We start from the raw sequence: 18,515 nt of genomic DNA on the forward strand, positions 1-18,515 counted from the left end.
CTGTCATAATAGTAATAATAAAGCATTGGAATTACCTGGAACCTATGTTCACTGTGAAACCGTTTGATAAGAACGATGACATTCTATGGCCTCCGAGATCCCCTGAACTCGACATCTCGAAAGCAAAGGGTATAATAGTACACGTCCTGGAAATATCATTGAACTGAAAGTGTGGGTTAAAGAGGGACTCACTGAAGCTCCTCACGACTAATTCTCTGAGCTTCCAGCGAATTTCTAAATTATACTCGTATCATAATGTATATGCCGAGAAGGGGCATATTTTCCCAGTGCCATCTTCAAAAAATAAAGTGGAACGTAAATGTCATAGATAATGCCATTCTCTCTACATGCATCTGAATCGTTAAATGTATTCTTTCCTGTGTTGATTAGTGCATTTTACTTCAAATAAAATTTTTCTGTTTTCTTGCACCAACCTGTATAATGATTTTCTCCATGCTAAAGAAGAAACAGATGTAATATTAACAACAAATAGAGTCAAAAAAAAGCTTCTGAAAACTACTCAGTACAATATTGTAAAAAAATAAATAAATAAACATAAAAAGAGTAGAAAGTTTAAACGATATACAAAAGAAATTGATCCACAAACCACAATATTTTGCATGAGAAAGAAAAAAGAATCGCTAGTTGAAGTCGCACTATGTGATGGAAGATTACTCCCTTCATTCACGAATACCCTCCCTGCATACTGAAGCTGTGTTAACTAGCACGTGACCACGGCGATTAAGGACAGCAACGTTCGGCTTGAGTGCGCTCACTACATTTTGAGGTTACCAGAGAAGCTACGCAAATGAACCGATCTCGGAGTACAAAAGCCAAATATTTACGCTACAGACAGTAAGTTTCAGATTTTGCAATGCAACGACATGGCTAAGTGGTTTGGCTCGGTATTTGCATTAAGATAATGCAACAAGGATATTTGAAGAGAGATTATATGACATAGGATTAGACACATACAAACACGTATAAACAATGTGAATTCATACGTGTATTTTTTCTTCTTTTTTTAGTTTAACTGTTGAAATTGCTGCGCGGAAGTTGACATTTAAGGATAATCACGCTCTCTAGGGAGACTGAGAACGAAGTATTAATTCGAATAAAGAAGACCGACATTTTAAAATGACCTGGTTATACAGCAAACATTATGTCTACCATTTTTATTTACTTTTGAAAGAAAATTATTAGTTTAAGTAGAAAAGTCTATATGAAGACGACATATTATTTGCCTTTTTTTTAAAAAAAAAATAATAATAAAAGCATTGAACAATTGTTTTAGCTTCAATTCAATGTTTGAAAGCGGCTACCTGTATTTCGTCTAACAAATAATGCTGGTGAACAGAGTAGCTGTTAGAGTCTAGTGTATCCAAAACACTGTATCCAGGCCCTGAAAATATGTCTAGTAACACTCTTTGATACATCTTTCGTGGAAAAAATAATAACATTTTTTACTTTAATGTTTATACAACTATGCACTGTAGGCAAAAGAACCTGCATGATATTTGTAATTGAATGAGGGTGTTGACATTGATGTAAAAAAAAAAAAAAATGGAAGAAAATCCATGGACACGATGTTGACTATGATAGTTTCACACAGTCTGATATAGTTCGCACCAGAAGTAAACGCACTAGTGTGCCCTTGTATTGCTTCCAGTGGAAAATATTTACTTGAATCACGTACTGAATATTAGTTTTATACGTTTTCGCTCATAGCTTTTTTTTTTGGTTGACCAGATTTCTCGTGGCAGAAAGTATCAAACAATGCTTTCGACCAAGTGGATACCTTCAGATATCTACGATCAACATTAACAGACGAAAACCATAATTCACTAAGAAATTAAATGTCGACTAAAACCAGGGAATGCGTATTATTATTCAGTTCAAAATTTTTTCATGTCGAGAATTTTGTAGAGGAACTTGAAGCGCAAAATATATAAAACGATATTGTCCTGTGTGATTGCGAAACATTCTCGCTTGGTCTGAGGGAAGGACGTAGACTGAAACTATTTGAGAACAAGATCCTGAGATGAATATTCGGACTCAAGAGCAACGGGAACGGGAAATGGCGGAAACTCCATAACGAGGAACTGCATAATTTATACCGTTTACCAAACATTGTTAGAATCATCAAGTCTAGTAGGCTTAGATGGGCAGGTCATGTAGTCAGAACGAAAGGAAGTAGGAATACTTTCAAAGCTCTATCTGGAAGTCCAGTCGGAAAACAACCATTAGGAAGACAGGGGCAGATGGGAGGATAATATTAAAATAGATCTCGCAGAAATAGGAATGCAAAGTAGAAACTAGATCCATTTGTCTAAGAACAGAAGTCAATTCTGAGCTTTTGTGAACGCAGCATTGAACCTCCGTTTCTATAAGCCATAGAGTTAGTTAGATTTATCATGCCGCAAGAATCAAAACTTAAATCTCATTTCAAACAGGAAAATTAATTACACACTTATTAGTGTTGTATATATTTGATGTACAGAGTTTAGAAATTAATGGAAGAACTTGGCACACGCAACGTGTAAAACTATCAGTGACTCAGTGTATATATTGTATAACATGAGTTTAGCTTATTACAGTTTACTCAACGGGAATATTTTGAGTTCGCAGTTTTTAATGGATTAACAATGAAACCTCTCCTGCTGCCGTCTGCCCAACATCCATTCACCACATTTCTCCCTGTGCATCACTTCCCATGCAAAAAATATGACTTGAGAGGAGATTGGAGGCCATAGTACAAGTTGGAATTGCACGCTATTGCCACTTTTCTCTCACGCTCCCCACACTCTCCATTCCCCACTCAAAAGATTTAGTGTTGGCATGACAACCAACATTATATTTATTATATTATATTTAAGGTTTACTAATGGCGTGATAATTTCTCAGTTAGGGCCTAATATTGAAACCGGAAGTGGTAGTAGATTCTCCCACTTCCGGTTTTAGTAAAGACATAAGAGTGGGAATATAATATTTTCTTGAAACAATTACTTACAAGAAACCACTTCTTGCTATCTATGACCATGTTTGCACTACAACGATCAATGTTAAAAACGGAAATAGTTGACTTTTGCCAGTTCCGGTGGATGGATCACCTCCATTAACAAATTCGATTATAGTATAAGAGGTTTCAGCTGCTCTTCCTGCTGAAACTGTGGAGACTGTAGCGCCACCACTCAAGGAAGTTGGGTACGACGAACTACTAAAAGCAAGAACGAATCAAATCATTCAGAGCGCGTAAGTCTGATAAAAATAGCCAATGATACACTTAGCTACTGCCAGTAGCAGACGATGCAGTTAGTTACAACTCTAGTCGGTAGTGTCGCCGAGTCACTTTTGTTGCATTGTGGGAACGATTTGAATTTCCATTAGGAATATAGGGAGTGATTCATCAGTGTAATCAGTGCTCGACATCCTGGCCAAGATTGATGTGATCCATCAAGTAGTTTTTCAGATTTTATGTCTCCCGCACGGACACACCTAGAGGCAGAGTAAATATATAAAGAAGCTTTGGGTACACCAAACTCCTTTAAAAATAGAAAAAAAATGCACGAGTTAAAATTGTATAGAAAAGCTCCTAAAGTTTATGCGGAGCTCTGGGATTCGCTAGCTCTTTATTCAAACAGCTCCTCTGTTGCCTGGCAATGGTGGAACAGCACACGAAATTTTGTGCCCAACGGGGAGGATCTAACTTGGAAGAAAACGCTACAAAAAGGGATTATAGCATATCGGAGCGCCTATAGAGACAATCACTCTCTATTATTAGGATTACTATAGTGGGTCTTATAAGATTATAATATTAGAATATACTAATTACTCCAAACGATGACTCTTGATCGGAAACGAAATTTTGGAAATCTGTTTTTGCAATAAATGGATAGCTAGAGCGATTGTCTTTGCCGATTCCGTTAATGGAGTGAATCAGTTAACTTCTTTACGGGTAACGAGGAGTTTAACGTTGGTTATCCATATTCCACTTTTTACCATCAAAACAATGGTGTATAATTGTAGAACGATAGAAGTTACGCATCGCGCCGTTAGATGTCAGAAAATATTCTTCAGAGGTTGACATCTACCAGACGAAATTAAATTTCTGGACGTGACTCTTTCTTTAGCAGTGTTTATTATGATCGCATTTACTCTCTATTGTATAAAATAACCTTCGTCTAGCTGAGTACTTTGCCTACACAACCTCATTTGATCGGCCTATGGCTTCGCAACTCATATTTAAGCATAATTGCTTCCGTTCTTCGCACGATAAAAATACGTTTATGACATTATTCTTTGTGAAAAATATAAACTCATTTATCCCGTAGAATGCGCACTTCAATCGAAGTGAAACGATGAAAACCATGTTGGCTCAAGTGCTAACTGAGTTCAAAAGTTCATTTCAAATGGTTCCCCCTGATGAGGTTGGCAACCTTGAAATTTATATATTTATATTTATATATATAAAAGAAATTGCTCCCCTTTCCTCGTTAAAAGCGGAATTTCCCGAAACGCTGTGATATATGGTCATTTATTTGAATAAGGACTTTATGTACCAAGTTTTATATCCGCAATATGTCTCTGATCTTAAGGGATTTCGAGATAACAACTGCAACCCCCATCCTGTGTCTTCCTGCCTTTTTTTCTTCCTTTCTAAGGGAAATATCAAAGAAACACTGAAACACACCTTTAATTATTATAAATGAAAAGTCTAAATACCAAATCTCATGTCTTTATCCTTAAGGGATTTTGAGATATGATCATCCTCCTATAACAACTATATCCGCACCCTGTTTCTTCCTTTAAAAATACTTATAAACATACCAGTGCAGGCTAGACAAGCATTCGATAGGAAAAGAGGGCAGCTAACATTAAGAAATGCGTGGTTGGACGTTCGTAAACGATTTATCACGACCCTGGTATGGAGCGTGGTGCTTTACGGATAAGAGACGTGGACATTGAGATAAGTTGAAATATTCAAGCTGGAAGCATTTGAAATGTGGTGTTGGCGCAGAATGATGCGCATATCATGGACCGAAAGGAAAAGGCATGAAGACGTACTAAAGGAAGTTAATGAAAGACGAGAGATCATGAAGATAATAGGAAAAAGAAGAAACAACATGCTTGGCCATCTTATTCGACAATCCGATTGGATCACCTTGCTGATAGAGGGAAAGGAAGAAGGAAAGCCGGGAAGAGGACGACCAAGGATAGAATATCTAGATGCAGTTACGAAGAAGAGACCTTATCAAACTATAAAACAGCTCTCCCAAAGGAGAGAAAAGTTTTAAATTTTTCATGTTGCCCACCAACCTATGGTTCAGGAGAGGAAAATAAAACTGTGAAACATTTATCTAATTATTTTAAATCGGTAGTTCATATACCAAATTTCATGTCCCTACCATTAAGAGATTTCGAGATGTGGACATTTTACTGTAATAAGTACTACCCTATATTCTCTCTTTTCCTCGTCGAATTTTTTTAAAAAAAATATTCCTTAGTGGTATGCTACGTCACAAATCCTATGCACTGTACAACTTTCTTGCTGTTTGGTTAGGCGGTTTGGACTGGACGCTAAGACTTGAAATTTCATTGCTAAAGGTGTTCAATAGCAATGGCGTCCTTTTTAGCTGATTAATTTATATGGGGAAGTATCCTCTTCTTGTTTGCAACTGAAAACGGGCTTTTAATATTTTGATTTTAGTAATTATTTTTAAACGTTACGTAGATATCCCTTTGCTTTGTCGAATGAATTTGCATTTCACTTAAACGAATTTAATATTGGTTAAAATAAAACTTGATTTGAGAAATTAAAATTTATAGGCCTACGACAGTGTCCACGGGACGAGACGAGAAAAATAAAATCTACATCTTAAATTTCGTAAAACTGTAGTCTCGTCTCGATTCTCAGATTGTTCCTTCTCGTCTCGTCTTGATTCTCTGAAAGCTTCCGTCTCGTCTCGAAATTTTTTCCTTTTTTTCAAATGTATGTACAAAATTTATACTTTGATCTTTTTTTCTTAATTTCACCTTCAAGTTACCAGAATCTTTTTCCATCACAAGAGGTCCACGAATGGTGTGGTATAACAAATTGTAAACTTTTATTGTGTAATATATTGTGTAGTGAATTGCGTCTCTTTAATCTCTGATAAATACATTTATATCGTGTTCATAAAATCACTTTGTCAATTTATAGTTTTTATACTATGAAACGTGTAACACTAAAACAGTGTTTCGGTTGATTTGATTTGATTTTACCGTCTCTTTCAGCAGCAAGGCTATATGAGAGGTGGACCTACAGCTTAATATGGGATCCGAATCACATGAATCACATGAACTCCCGCTGAGAATCGAACCCGGGTCTCCCACGCCAAAAATGCGTACGCTAAACGGTTAACCACGAGGAAGCTCATAACAGTGTTTCGGGTCTAATACTTGGCTAAATTAGTGTTTCCAACGAGACTGAACAAATTTTTCGTTTAGACTCGATTCTCGCATCGTCCGCAATTTGAAAATGTCCTTCTAGTCTTGACTAACGTCTTGTGGGCAACACTGTAGGCGTATATCATTAAATTCTATTTTCAGAAAATATGACACATTTAAATACATTTTAAGAAGTAACCAGTCCAATCAAATTATTAAAATATCCGTTCATTTCAAAGAAAACAAGAATAATGCTTCGTCGTATAAATAAATGGATTGAAATATCCAGCAAAATACTGTACTTCTTACATCAATAAACAAGATATTCTTTGTATCATACGAACGTAGAGATCAGTCATGTTCTGTATTCTATTGGAAAATATACATACTTATTTATTTGTTTACTTATTTTGGTATTAAAGCCTTGAAAGGAAGAATAATGCTTTCCCGTGTAAATGAATAGATTGAGAAACCCAGCAAAATACTGTGTTTCTTACATATCAATGAACAATGATTAAGGTTATTCTTTGCATTATACAAACGAAGAGATCAAAGTCATATTATGTATATATGCTATGAGAAAATATACACTTCTATTTATTTGTTTACTTACTTTGGTATTAAAACCTTATCCATTGCCATTACAAGGCTAAAAATTTTAGATTTTAATATTGTTTTTCGTTTGGAACAGAAAATAATAATAAATAAGGGAATACTAATAGTATACGTGCATTGTGAAGATACCTTATTTTGCAATTGCTCCAAAAAAGCCTTTTCTGATAACCTCATTTTAGATATTTTTCTATGTATTTTAAATAAATACTAGCTGAAGCTGCGCTCTCTACACAGCGCATCATTCACATGTGAGCATGAATTTCCTTGTCATTCCTCACAACATCTGTACATGTCCCTTTACAGACATAAGTGAAAGACGTCCTGATAAAAGTCGGCAAGGGGCACCAGAAAGGAGAGATTTTTTCGATTATTTTTTCAATATCGCACCGTTTGCAAGATTTCAGCCTACTTTCCGTTTGAGTTTCTAATTCATGTATGACCAGTGTTTCTTTCTTCTTGCATGCAGTATGTAGTAACCAAATATATTACATACACCATTAATTATAATGCCAGTGATATATGGTGTTCATTGGGCAAAACACTCCAAACAATAAAGATTCGTCTTAGACTGGAGAAATGGTTATCCTTCGTTTTTCATTACAATTTGCCCATGAAACCAACGCCTGAGGTATATACAACCCCTGTATACAAATATATGGTGTTGGAATGTATAACTCGTTGGATATGATACTTTTCTGAAAATTCAACATTTGCAGTGTAATAGTAAAAAAGTGTAGTAGAGAAATAATATTTGTAAAAATACTCAATTAGAACCGGACAATCTACACAAAATTTGGAATCGACCAGTGGAAACGTCATGTTTCTAGCAATTCTGGTTTTCGAGCTCTCATTGTCGAAAGGATTGCAGACAAACATATAAACCTAGCATTTTAATACATACAGTAGATGTATTTTTAATCCATCAGACTAACCAGACTAAGGTGTCGAAAATGATAGTGCTACGTGAAACAAAATAGTTCATTGAATATTTTTATAGATTACAGATCGAATTAAACAATAGTCTAGTGATCGAGAAAATACAGATTGATGTATTGTATAGAAGAGGAAAATGATTTGGAATTGTCTGAAGTGATAGTATTTCAACAGTTCAAAGACGTGCTTTTCCACTTTATTAATTTTTGATTCTTACATCATAACATGGAGATTGTCGAAATTTCAATGCTTTGTTTATACCACACAACCTACGTGCTTCTTCTTACGGAATTTACTTTCTTTGCCTAAAGAATGCTCTAAAGACTTAAACAAAATTTCTCAATCATACGAAAAACTACATTCAGCTTCCCAAGGAAACAATAACTTTGTTTCTTAAATTTGTTTTCGGAAGCTTTCTATTTGTAAAGGTAGAATAAAACATAATTTGACAAACTGTTATTTTGTACAGATAATAGGAGAATGTGTGCTTCGCAATTCCAAGATTAAAGAAAGGATGGAAACAAAAAGGAAATTGTTATAAGGATATGTTCAGAATTATTGATTATCTTTATCTTCTTCGATAAGAAGACCTGTGTTCAATTCTCTTCGGAAGTACTTGTGTTCGAAATTTGACGCTGAACTCGATATAAATGTATTACATAAACTTCATGCTGGAAAACGAAGTTAAACACCAATCAGGAGAATTTTGGTATATGATTTTCACATGATCTACAGTTTAACATGGATGATTTTTAAGATAATCATATGTAAAAAAAATGTCATTGCATTACTTTATATGACTCAAATTTAGATTTATCATGGGTTAGAGTTAAGAAATTTTTTAAAAATAATCCAGAAAGTAATTTTCTGTCAACAGTTTTCTTGGCTCTGTCGTGACAACAGACATATTTATCTTATAAAATCTACATAAATGTTCCTTCCTGTGAACACACCTCTTGAATTTTTAACAATCTCTGAAAATCTATAATACAATATGTTTTTGAAAATAATTTATTGAGTTAACATAATAAAAATATAGAATATTAGTATTTATTTCGCAATACATCGTTCATCTTGTAACTTTCCGTGTGTTCAATGTATTTAAATGCTGTTAGATTAATGCTCCTTTCAGCACCGGGGCTATATGAGATGTTGATCTAAAGTATAAAGTGGAATCCGAACCACTGTAATGCGTTCAAATTTTTAGTCCTTCCCAGGGAATACAACCCAAAACACCTTGCACCAAAGGAATGCTCACAAGTTACTGGAGCAGCGGGGAAGGAAGGAAACCTAATGAAATTAAATATACAGTAGAATCATAATTATCCGAGCTAATGTGGACCGGATCTAACTCGGATAAGTAAAAACTCATTTAACACGGATGAATACATGAAAAATTGTGTACTGTGTTTATTATTGTTGTTTATTTATTATTTTTCTTTATTAGACTATTCATTATTATTGTATTTATTATTTTTATTGGACATACAGTACAGTACATTTAATTATACATATATACATAAGGAATTAGCCATAATACAGTAAATAAAATGCCTTTGATACTGTTACGTACATAAGTTTCTGCTTCATTAAACTGTCTCGGTTTTGGCCGCTATATTGCACAGACATAGCAACATCATAATGTCAACTTGTACCGTGTCGTCTTGCTGTTCGACGTAGAACACTGCTTTCTCGAACTGAAACTCAAGACATGCAATAATTAATGCTCGCTTGCTTAATTGTGGCAATGTCGGGCGGAGTCCTTACCTTTACACCAGCTTTATGTTTACTTTTGTTCCTGAAACAAAAGCCTGTAGACTGCTTATTGTTGTAACCGGGTTAGTTTTTAAATTTTTGTTTGCTTGGATTAAGTTCGAATAACACGGAACCTTGGTTAATCGAAACTCGGATAATTGGGTCTCCACTGTATATCTTTAAATTTGTTGTAAGAAGAATTCGATTCTTACTATTGAAAGATTTTATAATTCTGTAGACATATATATATGTGCCGGGAATGATCAATATGGATGCCATCGAAACGGTTAAATGAACAACATCGTTTATTGATTCAGTATCATAGATGATAATAGCTTTGAATTATGGGTTCTTACTTTTGATGTGGGAGGTTCTGGTCCATTTCCAGGAAAGAAAACATGAAGTTAGCAATCCATGAACAAATAAATACAGGTTAATAATGAAGATTGTAGTTCCGTTAATATTCATCCAATATAAGTGAAATTACAAAAAGTGAAAATATATATTGCAAAATGGTGGTGTTTTAGAACAGTGCAATCTGACGAGGGTTACAGGGGAAACCAACCAATTTGACTTGAAGTTACAATTCATTAATATAAATATAATTAAGCTGATATGAATATACTATATGTATATGCATAAAAGAAAAAGGATAAGGGACTTTTTTAAATATAAATTACTGTAATTAGATTTGAAATTAAACTTTGTAGACTTATGTGTCGGAGCACATGTGTGAACGTAAAATTTATAGATTCATTAAATAAAATTCCCAAAATCAACTCAATTTGCTTTACAATTAATATTTAATACTTAGAATATGATGAAGGCTCAGAAAGAATGTTTTTTTCTTATTTACAGGATTTCAAGATTTTTAGTTGATACCTAGCTTTGCAAAATCATGCAACTACGAACCTGTTAAATTTGTAAAGAAAAGTTGCAAATTTCTCGCGTGCTAATGTAAGAGAAACACACGTGGGAGTCTAGTTTCTTGTATTTTCTTAAAGCATAAATGGAAAACAAAATTCGCTTCCAAAATAACAACACAGCCTAGCGCAGAAGAGAATTTGCCTTCAAAATTAATCTTTGAATTTTACAGTTGATGCTGAAGAGAACTTTAAATAATACAATCTTCTCTGCATGTAAATGCTGTAAATTGAATTTTAAATGTGTAGAAACAATAGAAAAGATGACGAAAAAAGATAAGAGAAGAGACAGATGAGAAAGACAGAGAGAAAGAAAGAAAGAAAGAAAGAAAGAAAGGGGCAGGGGATCATAGAAGCACTTTTTCTGAACTAGATTAATCTATTTTTCAGCATTAGACAGCAGCTTCTTACAATGAGCCAAATGTTTTCCTCCACTAGTTTAGTAATTCCCAACCTGAGGGAGGCGTTAAAGGAAGAGAAAGGATGCAAGTTAGTAAATTGAGATAAACGATTGTTGAATGCAATGTGAAATTGTACGCAGAGTCACATGTACTAGAAGCTGTATAGCACCAACCCAATAAGAGGGGGAGGGGAGATGGTATTTGCAAGGATTTCAAAGAAAGAGTTAAGTATGGAATATTGTGAATTTATGCAATTGTTTCATCTTAATTAACATAAAGGAATACTTTTATGGGAACAAATGTATAATTAACAGTAAAATCAATTAAATAGATTATAGTTTTAGAGGAGTGGACACAAAGCGTGAAGTGGATAAAATGAAAATTTGATTCTCCGATAGCATGACGTAATACATTTCATTGTGTATAACTGCGCGTATATGCCATTTATAGTTTTCAAACCAGTGATACAGATAAACTGTACTAAACCATGATATAACACAGTAAAACCTGTTTCACTGAAATTTTGTTAAATGAACAATTCGAATGTTAAAACATGCACAATTTGAAATAAAAGATAATTTCTACGAAATATTATTACTTCGAGTTTAAATAAATATCTGGAAGAGTTAAACAAGTCTTATATTTGTTCGGACTAGTGTTTTCCGTTCATAAGAATAGTACATTTGTGGTGCACAACACCTCGTCTGTGGGTTTTCTCGGGATATAATCGTATCCTTCCACACTCTCATTCCACCGGCTTTTCCATAATCATTCTCTTATCTTCATTATCCGTCTCCCTTAGCCTAAGAATGCATAATCGTGGGACGTAAAATGACATATTTCATTTCATTTGTTAAAATAAGAATACAGATCAGCTTTTCATAGGAAGATGTACCAATCAAAAGTGTTTTTAAAGAAACTTCTACTTATGTTCGAATCATTCAAAAGCACTATTGCACAAAACAATATCAGCTGCCAAAATGCAGTAAACAGCATTATTTGACACATTCTCAGTTCTTACAGTAGTTAAATGTATTGTTATGTGTATTCAGAAACGTAATCTCTTGATTTGCTCAGAGTAATGTGTTTCTGGAGTCAACAATAAGTTTTAAAAATATTTAATAGTATCTTGTCTAAGAAAGTGATGATGTTCAAGATACTAGGTCAAAAAGGAAAAAAAAAGTTAGGCCTTCTCGTATAAACAATATAGAAAATAATTATTTATGTGACATGAGATGAAAAGAGGAGTTTTGAGCTATACTATTCTTGTATGATGACATAATTAAGATATTTTCATCTTATTAAATGGAAAATGGTAATTATAAATAAATGTAATGTATTTTTTTAAAAAATACATTTAATTATTATTAATTTATAATCTATTTTAAGTGTATGTACTTACAGACTCATACGGCAATTTGCTTCAGATCTCCTTGTCACTTCATGGGCACTAAACACTATTTAAACTATTTTGAAATGCACTAAACTCTTTAACGATATAGTGACAACGAGCACCGCTTTCCAATCCAGATGAAATCCAACATGCTGGACGATTCCGCCAGCTGGTCTGCACTGTTCGTGCACACTGTATTTTGAAGTTCACTCGCTTGTGTGATTTCCCTCAACAACCGATCGATTCTTCTGACGCGATGGAAGAGAACATGACTCATTACCACCTGCCAGGACTACACTTGGACGATATGCACATCGAACTACATCCTCCGATCATACGTCGCTGACAGCGTCTCAGCTGAAAATGAACCTCTACCTTCCACACCCACCTACCGAGCACTAACCCTAACCCTCCCAGTAGACAGAGCGAGTCCGGACAGGCGAGCCAACTGGAGCAGGGAACGGCCAATAAAAAGCACGTACCACAAGCACCGCACATCTCGTTCTCAAGCCTCCCACAAACGTATTACATTTCAACGGTTTCATCAGATAATTTATATCTTGTTCTTTTATAATTTAACAGCTTTTCCTTTTCCTTGTTTTCCACTTGAAACAAGCTGAAACGGAAACTGTGCGAGATCACAATAAAGGCAATAATAATAAATAGGACATCAGGCGAAATTTAAAGCGCTCTTACTCCTGGGTACTTCAAATTCAATAATAGTACGAGACGTGGCCTCACCCATCGTCTTACCCCGCACGCGACGAGCCCTGAGTTCTGGTCTGGATGGAGGCAAAGTAGCTGTTTCTGGCCCCTTTATTTGAACGTAGGAAACCCTCAGTACTAACATGTAGGCTATGTGCTAGCTTTCAGTATTTGATTGTAAAAGGCTTATGCTATGAAGGGTCTCATTTTAGTCTAGCTTAAAGAGGCAAGGACTCAAAGAGAAATAACAAAAAAGCTTTTCTCTACCGTTTTTTTGCTTGGTATTTTTTTTCGAACATTGAACTTTAATGAAGGAATAACGGTACGTCTGACCTCTCTTTTCCCATTATGTTACTGAATTATGAAGAAAAACTTTGAGAAATTCAATAATTTAGGGTACAATTGATCACTCGATAGAAAAGAAAAGGGCAAATCGATGGACCCTAAAATTATCAGTTAGAATTTAAGGATAAACTACATCTTGAGTTAGTAACATTTTTGGAGCTATATGTATGTATGTATGTATGTATGTATGTATGTATCAGTCTATAAGTATATATATCTGTAAATTTGAGCCACTTCTGGTATTGACAGAGTGTTGTAAATAGTCGTGGCATGTTCCCTTGACACACTGAATCGTTTGCAAGAAACAGCTTCTTGCTATCATTACTGTTTTTATTCTATAGCGACAAACATTGAAACCGGAAATGGTTAATTCGAACTATTTCTAGTTTGAATAGATGGTTAACAGGTGAGATATAATCTACTCTTGACAGCTGAATCGATTGAAAAAGCTGTATCTCAATATCTCTTACTGTTTTTGCTATACAGAAAATAGTATTCAAACCGGAAATAGTAGTAAATTTCAACTACTTCCGGTTTTTGTGATGTTGCTGGTTGTGATGGTATGTTCTTTTGACACTCTGAATCAATTGCAGAAAACAGCTTGTTGCTTTTATTACCTCTTTAGATCTATGACGATAAATATTGAAACCATAAATAGTTAATTTGAACCACTTTTGGTTTGAATAGAGGGTTAGGAGAAAAGATTGAATATATTTTTCGGACGCTGAATTAATTACAAAATACCGCATCTCGATATCTCTTACAATTTTTGCTATGATTCCTGGCAACAGACAGAAGGACGTACAAAGCCGTTTTATAAGACTTTCGACACTTATGCATAGCACAGTTTGGATGTCTACTAATTGAAATAATAATTAATAATAATAAGTTATGGAAGAGCAGTTTTGAAAGCGTTAATTACAACATGAGTTTAACGATGTATAACCTACGTTGTATGGGAGTTTATAGGAAGACTGAGTATGTATAATTCTTCTATTAGTTGGTATTTCGTACCAAGAATTCTAAGCTTGAGCAAGAATAATATACCTGGCAACAGTGAAATTACATTCGACACACAACAGAAATATTTTAGCATTACGGTTTGAACAAATAATCTTACTTCTTGTTTCAAAGTTGTGGTGTTGATTTGGTAATTTGAAAATGGGCAGATTGTTCAAATGGAATATATGATATTTTGCATTCGTCCGCTGCTTAAAAACTGCGTTTACCTAGAAGAAATTCAAAGTAGTTCTAGTAAACGAAATATTGCAAATATTGATCTCGAAGAGGATTGAAACACGCAAGTAAGATAAAACTATTTCATTTTATACTAGCGTATGTTATGAAAAATTAAATGTGGCTGATTAACGTTTTATAAGGCTCAAAGATAGTTGGTAACAGATAACTTGGTGATGAGATACTTAAATTATTACTGTTATGTTTAATAGTATACCCGAAACATTTGGAAGTAAAAGCAATATTAGCTTACTGGTGGTCTATTCTATTAATATGCTTTGTGTATGATTCAACGAGAAAATATATAGCATACCGATGTAAATAAATTTCTACCTTTCCTTAAATTCTCAGCCAAATTATCTGGTATTTCTTTCATTGTATATAGGCTAGTTGTTTTACTTGATCAATTAATATACAAATTTTTGTTCGATGCTCGTTTGAACTAGGAATTCAGAGAAAAAGGCTTTCAATTAGTAATGATCAAAGAAGGGATCGTGTAGGTGATTTCAGCGTTATACAATTACTATAACGCTGTTATGTGATATGTTTGTAGTTCAAACTTCTGTCTATCAAGCTTGTTATATTACTACACGAATTCCTTTTAACATGGCGTTATACTAAATCCGAAAGAAAGTTCAATCGTGATGGGTCAGAGGTAGATCACTCACTTATTAATGGATGTGAGCCCTTGTTTGATACGAGGGTATGGTAGACTTCATCATGTCTACAGGTTTTTAAGGGGATTTCTAATTTCTTCCTATCATTTTCGTCCTTTCTTCATTATTCACACTTAAGCTTGGAGGACCTATCAACCTAATGTTGAGCTAAAGATTATTTAAATGAAAATTACAGGCCACAGAAGTTGCCACTGAATAAAACTTGAAAAGAGAAACAATCTTACATCTTAGTTACTGATAGGACATGAGTTAAGACTGTCTTTTGTCCAGGGCCGACCATAGAAAATTTGCCGTCCCGTGCAATGGTATCATTCCCTTTTCCTTTCTCCAGAAAGAACAAATCTTGAAAGTTACAATTTTAAGTATGCTACCCCATCATGAACAACAAAGGGAGGGAAACAGCACTCGCACTCAGAAAGGCCTAAACACCACAAATACAATCTCATTGTGTCTGTCCTTTTTCTTTAAATAATAATCTATTATGTTAGAGAGAGATAAAACAGCACACACACCTGCAGAGGAATGATGGTAATCCTTTTTATAGAATTCAGTGCAACTACGAGAGCCGGGTGAAAAGTTCTCGGCCTGACAATGAAATACTTCGAATTTCAGTTCAAAAATGATTTTATTTTTCGACATAATCTCCCTTAACTTCAATACACTTGGTCCAGCGTTTCTCCAACATCAGTATTCCTTCCCGGAAGTGAGAGTCTGGAAGGTTGTGAAAATAGTCATCCACGTCCCTCTCATCTTCTTCATCTATGTGAAGAACTCCCAGAAAGAAATTTCTTCAAGTTTGGGAACAGTTAGAAGTCCGATGGTGCCAAATCAGAAGAATATGGGGGATGGCCGAGCAAATCGTACCCCAAATCCCGCGGTTTTCTCATCGAAATGAAATGAAATCTTTAAGTTTTACGTCCCACGGTTATGCCGGTTAGGCTAAACGAGACGGTGATGATGAGTGATGAATGAAATGGTGGAATGAAGAACCCACGCACACGGTGTTTGTCCACCACAAAGTTCACTTGGCGGGGGCTGGGATCGAACCCGGGACCCCAAGCACCAGAGGTGAACGCTCTACCACTGAGCCACCGCGGCCCCAGTTTTCTCATCGACAACGCACCCTTGTGCACATGTGCGTTGTCCTGGTGAAAGGTGATTTTCCTCTTCTTCAAGCCAGCCCTCTTCCCGCGAATTTTGGAATCCAGCTGGTCAAGAAGGTTGGAGTAATATTCGCCTGTAACTGTCCTCCCTAGGGGTTAATTCCGTAGGGGTTAATTCATCCAAAACGAAAAATTTGATTATCGCATGAATTTCAAGTTTATCCATTTTCACAACTAACACGCAAGACTAACTGCAACAATGCCTGCACACAAACTCCTTGAGAGAACAAGTTGACACTTGTTATACGAACAACTGAAAAGCGCCCCCAGGCAAGAACAATATAATTTTGCTGATTGGAGTGCCACCTCTGGGTCAGGCCGAGAACTTTTCCCCCCGCCCTTGTAGCTCTTTTATCTTTATTTCTTGATTTTTTCTATATCTGTTAAAAAAATAAGAAAATATTTCCACCTTCAATGATAAGGAACTTGTTTGGGACAAAGACAAGGCTAATTTTTATGTGAATGGAACAGGTGTTCGCTACTGTTCGAGAATTGAGATCGTGTATTTGACAACAATCAAGCAATTCGTGCTGGGATTTGTTTGACCAGTTGCTTTATCACTGTCCATGTGACCTTAAACTAATGCGACCTAAACTTGATTTGTGAATGTAGTATTCAAATGGAAGATCAGCTTAGTAAATTTAACTAATTAACATCATCATGAAGTCTGTTTCCAACAAGAAATACTGTATTTATTTTAAACAATATAGCTATAAGAGATTTTGCGCCCCCCAAAACTTATCGCCTCGTCCAAATACAAGTTTTGCGCATATAGTAGAGTCGACCCTGGTTGTCTCGAAAAGGTGTTGTGAAAATGACTGTTGTCCCAGGAAGCGTATCTGTTTCTATAGGAAGGGCTCTGTCTCGTCTCATCTAGTAAGCAATCCTAACGTCCTATTTTCAAGCGTATTCAAATGATTTTTATTGACACAAGACACCTGTGTGCTGCTTTTGTTTCACCAGTTGTGTAGTTGAACGTGTCGGTGGTAAAGCAATATCTCACGAAACATATTATCAGCTTGATAGGGAATGCTTATCACTAATGGTCAAGTTTATTGGCATTGTGGGTAATGCAAGCCTGAAATCATTATGCATGCTTGAAGAGAAACTGGGCTTAACTTTTTCCTAGGAAACCTATCGGGATACGTTTCTACAATTTCAAGTAACATGTTATTTACTTGAGAGTTGCTCTATGCAATCTACCTTGATTAAATTAGCTATGAAAACAATGGAATGCTATAATAATTTGATTTATATCCTTTAGTGGATTACATTTGCTTTTGTCTGACAATCTTCAAATATTCAAACTATTAGGTCAATAATTTGGAGAAATTATAAAGCAGTAAGCAATTGTTGAGACTGTAGTTTCATGGAATTGAAAACATGAACGCTTTCAAACACATGCTCGACTGTCAGGTTGTAGAATCATACTTCCAAAAGTGTATATAGTACATGCTCTGTTATCTCGAATAAGGACAGTGCCCGTTATCCTTTTTTTTTTTTTTTTTTTTTTTTTTTTTAAATAAATAGGCCTATGAGCGAACAGGTTTATTGCAAGAAAATGAATTTATTATTGATATTGTATTGCTGTCAACCAAGTAGCGTTCACAGCTTGTCTTCGGCAATGATTCACGAAAATCCTATTCTTCTTCTTTAATCAAATACTAACAGACTATTTCAAAATTTCTATCCTAGTTTAAAATTGGTCAATTGAAACGTAATTGTAATTCAACATTTTCGTCTGTTTGCATGTGTTGTTTTTTTATTTTTATTTTTTATCTGTATATGTACATACTATAGCTCTGCGGAACTGTTTAGTTTGGACAGCTTGTCTATACAGCGAAGAGTTCGGTGTTCCTACGGCTCAGTGAAGAAGAACAAAGGAATATATAGGGTCTACAACAGCCATTGTCATACTTGAGGTCTACAATGCCTCATCTGCT

The 18,515-nt window shown here is 35.0% G+C and overlaps 1 protein-coding gene across 5 annotated transcripts in view; it reads right to left on the bottom strand.

The window, feature by feature from the left end:
• Positions 1-18,515, bottom strand: part of LOC145688018 (uncharacterized) — a 553,165-nt gene that overhangs the window by 184,460 nt on the left and 350,190 nt on the right. Inside the window, exon 1 of one of the 5 annotated variants that reach the window (XM_081761691.1) lies at positions 12,456-12,851. The exons of the other annotated variants lie outside the window; for them this stretch is intronic. The gene's annotated coding sequence lies outside the window, so the exon portion shown is untranslated. Of the gene's footprint in view, positions 1-12,455; positions 12,852-18,515 lie in introns of those variants that run through there. 5 annotated transcript variants of the gene reach the window in all.

The sequence above is a fragment of the Thermobia domestica genome, chromosome 6, assembly GCF_964235325.1.
Source record: "Thermobia domestica chromosome 6, izTheDome1.hap1.1, whole genome shotgun sequence".
Classification (NCBI taxonomy): Eukaryota; Metazoa; Arthropoda; class Insecta; order Zygentoma; family Lepismatidae; genus Thermobia; species Thermobia domestica.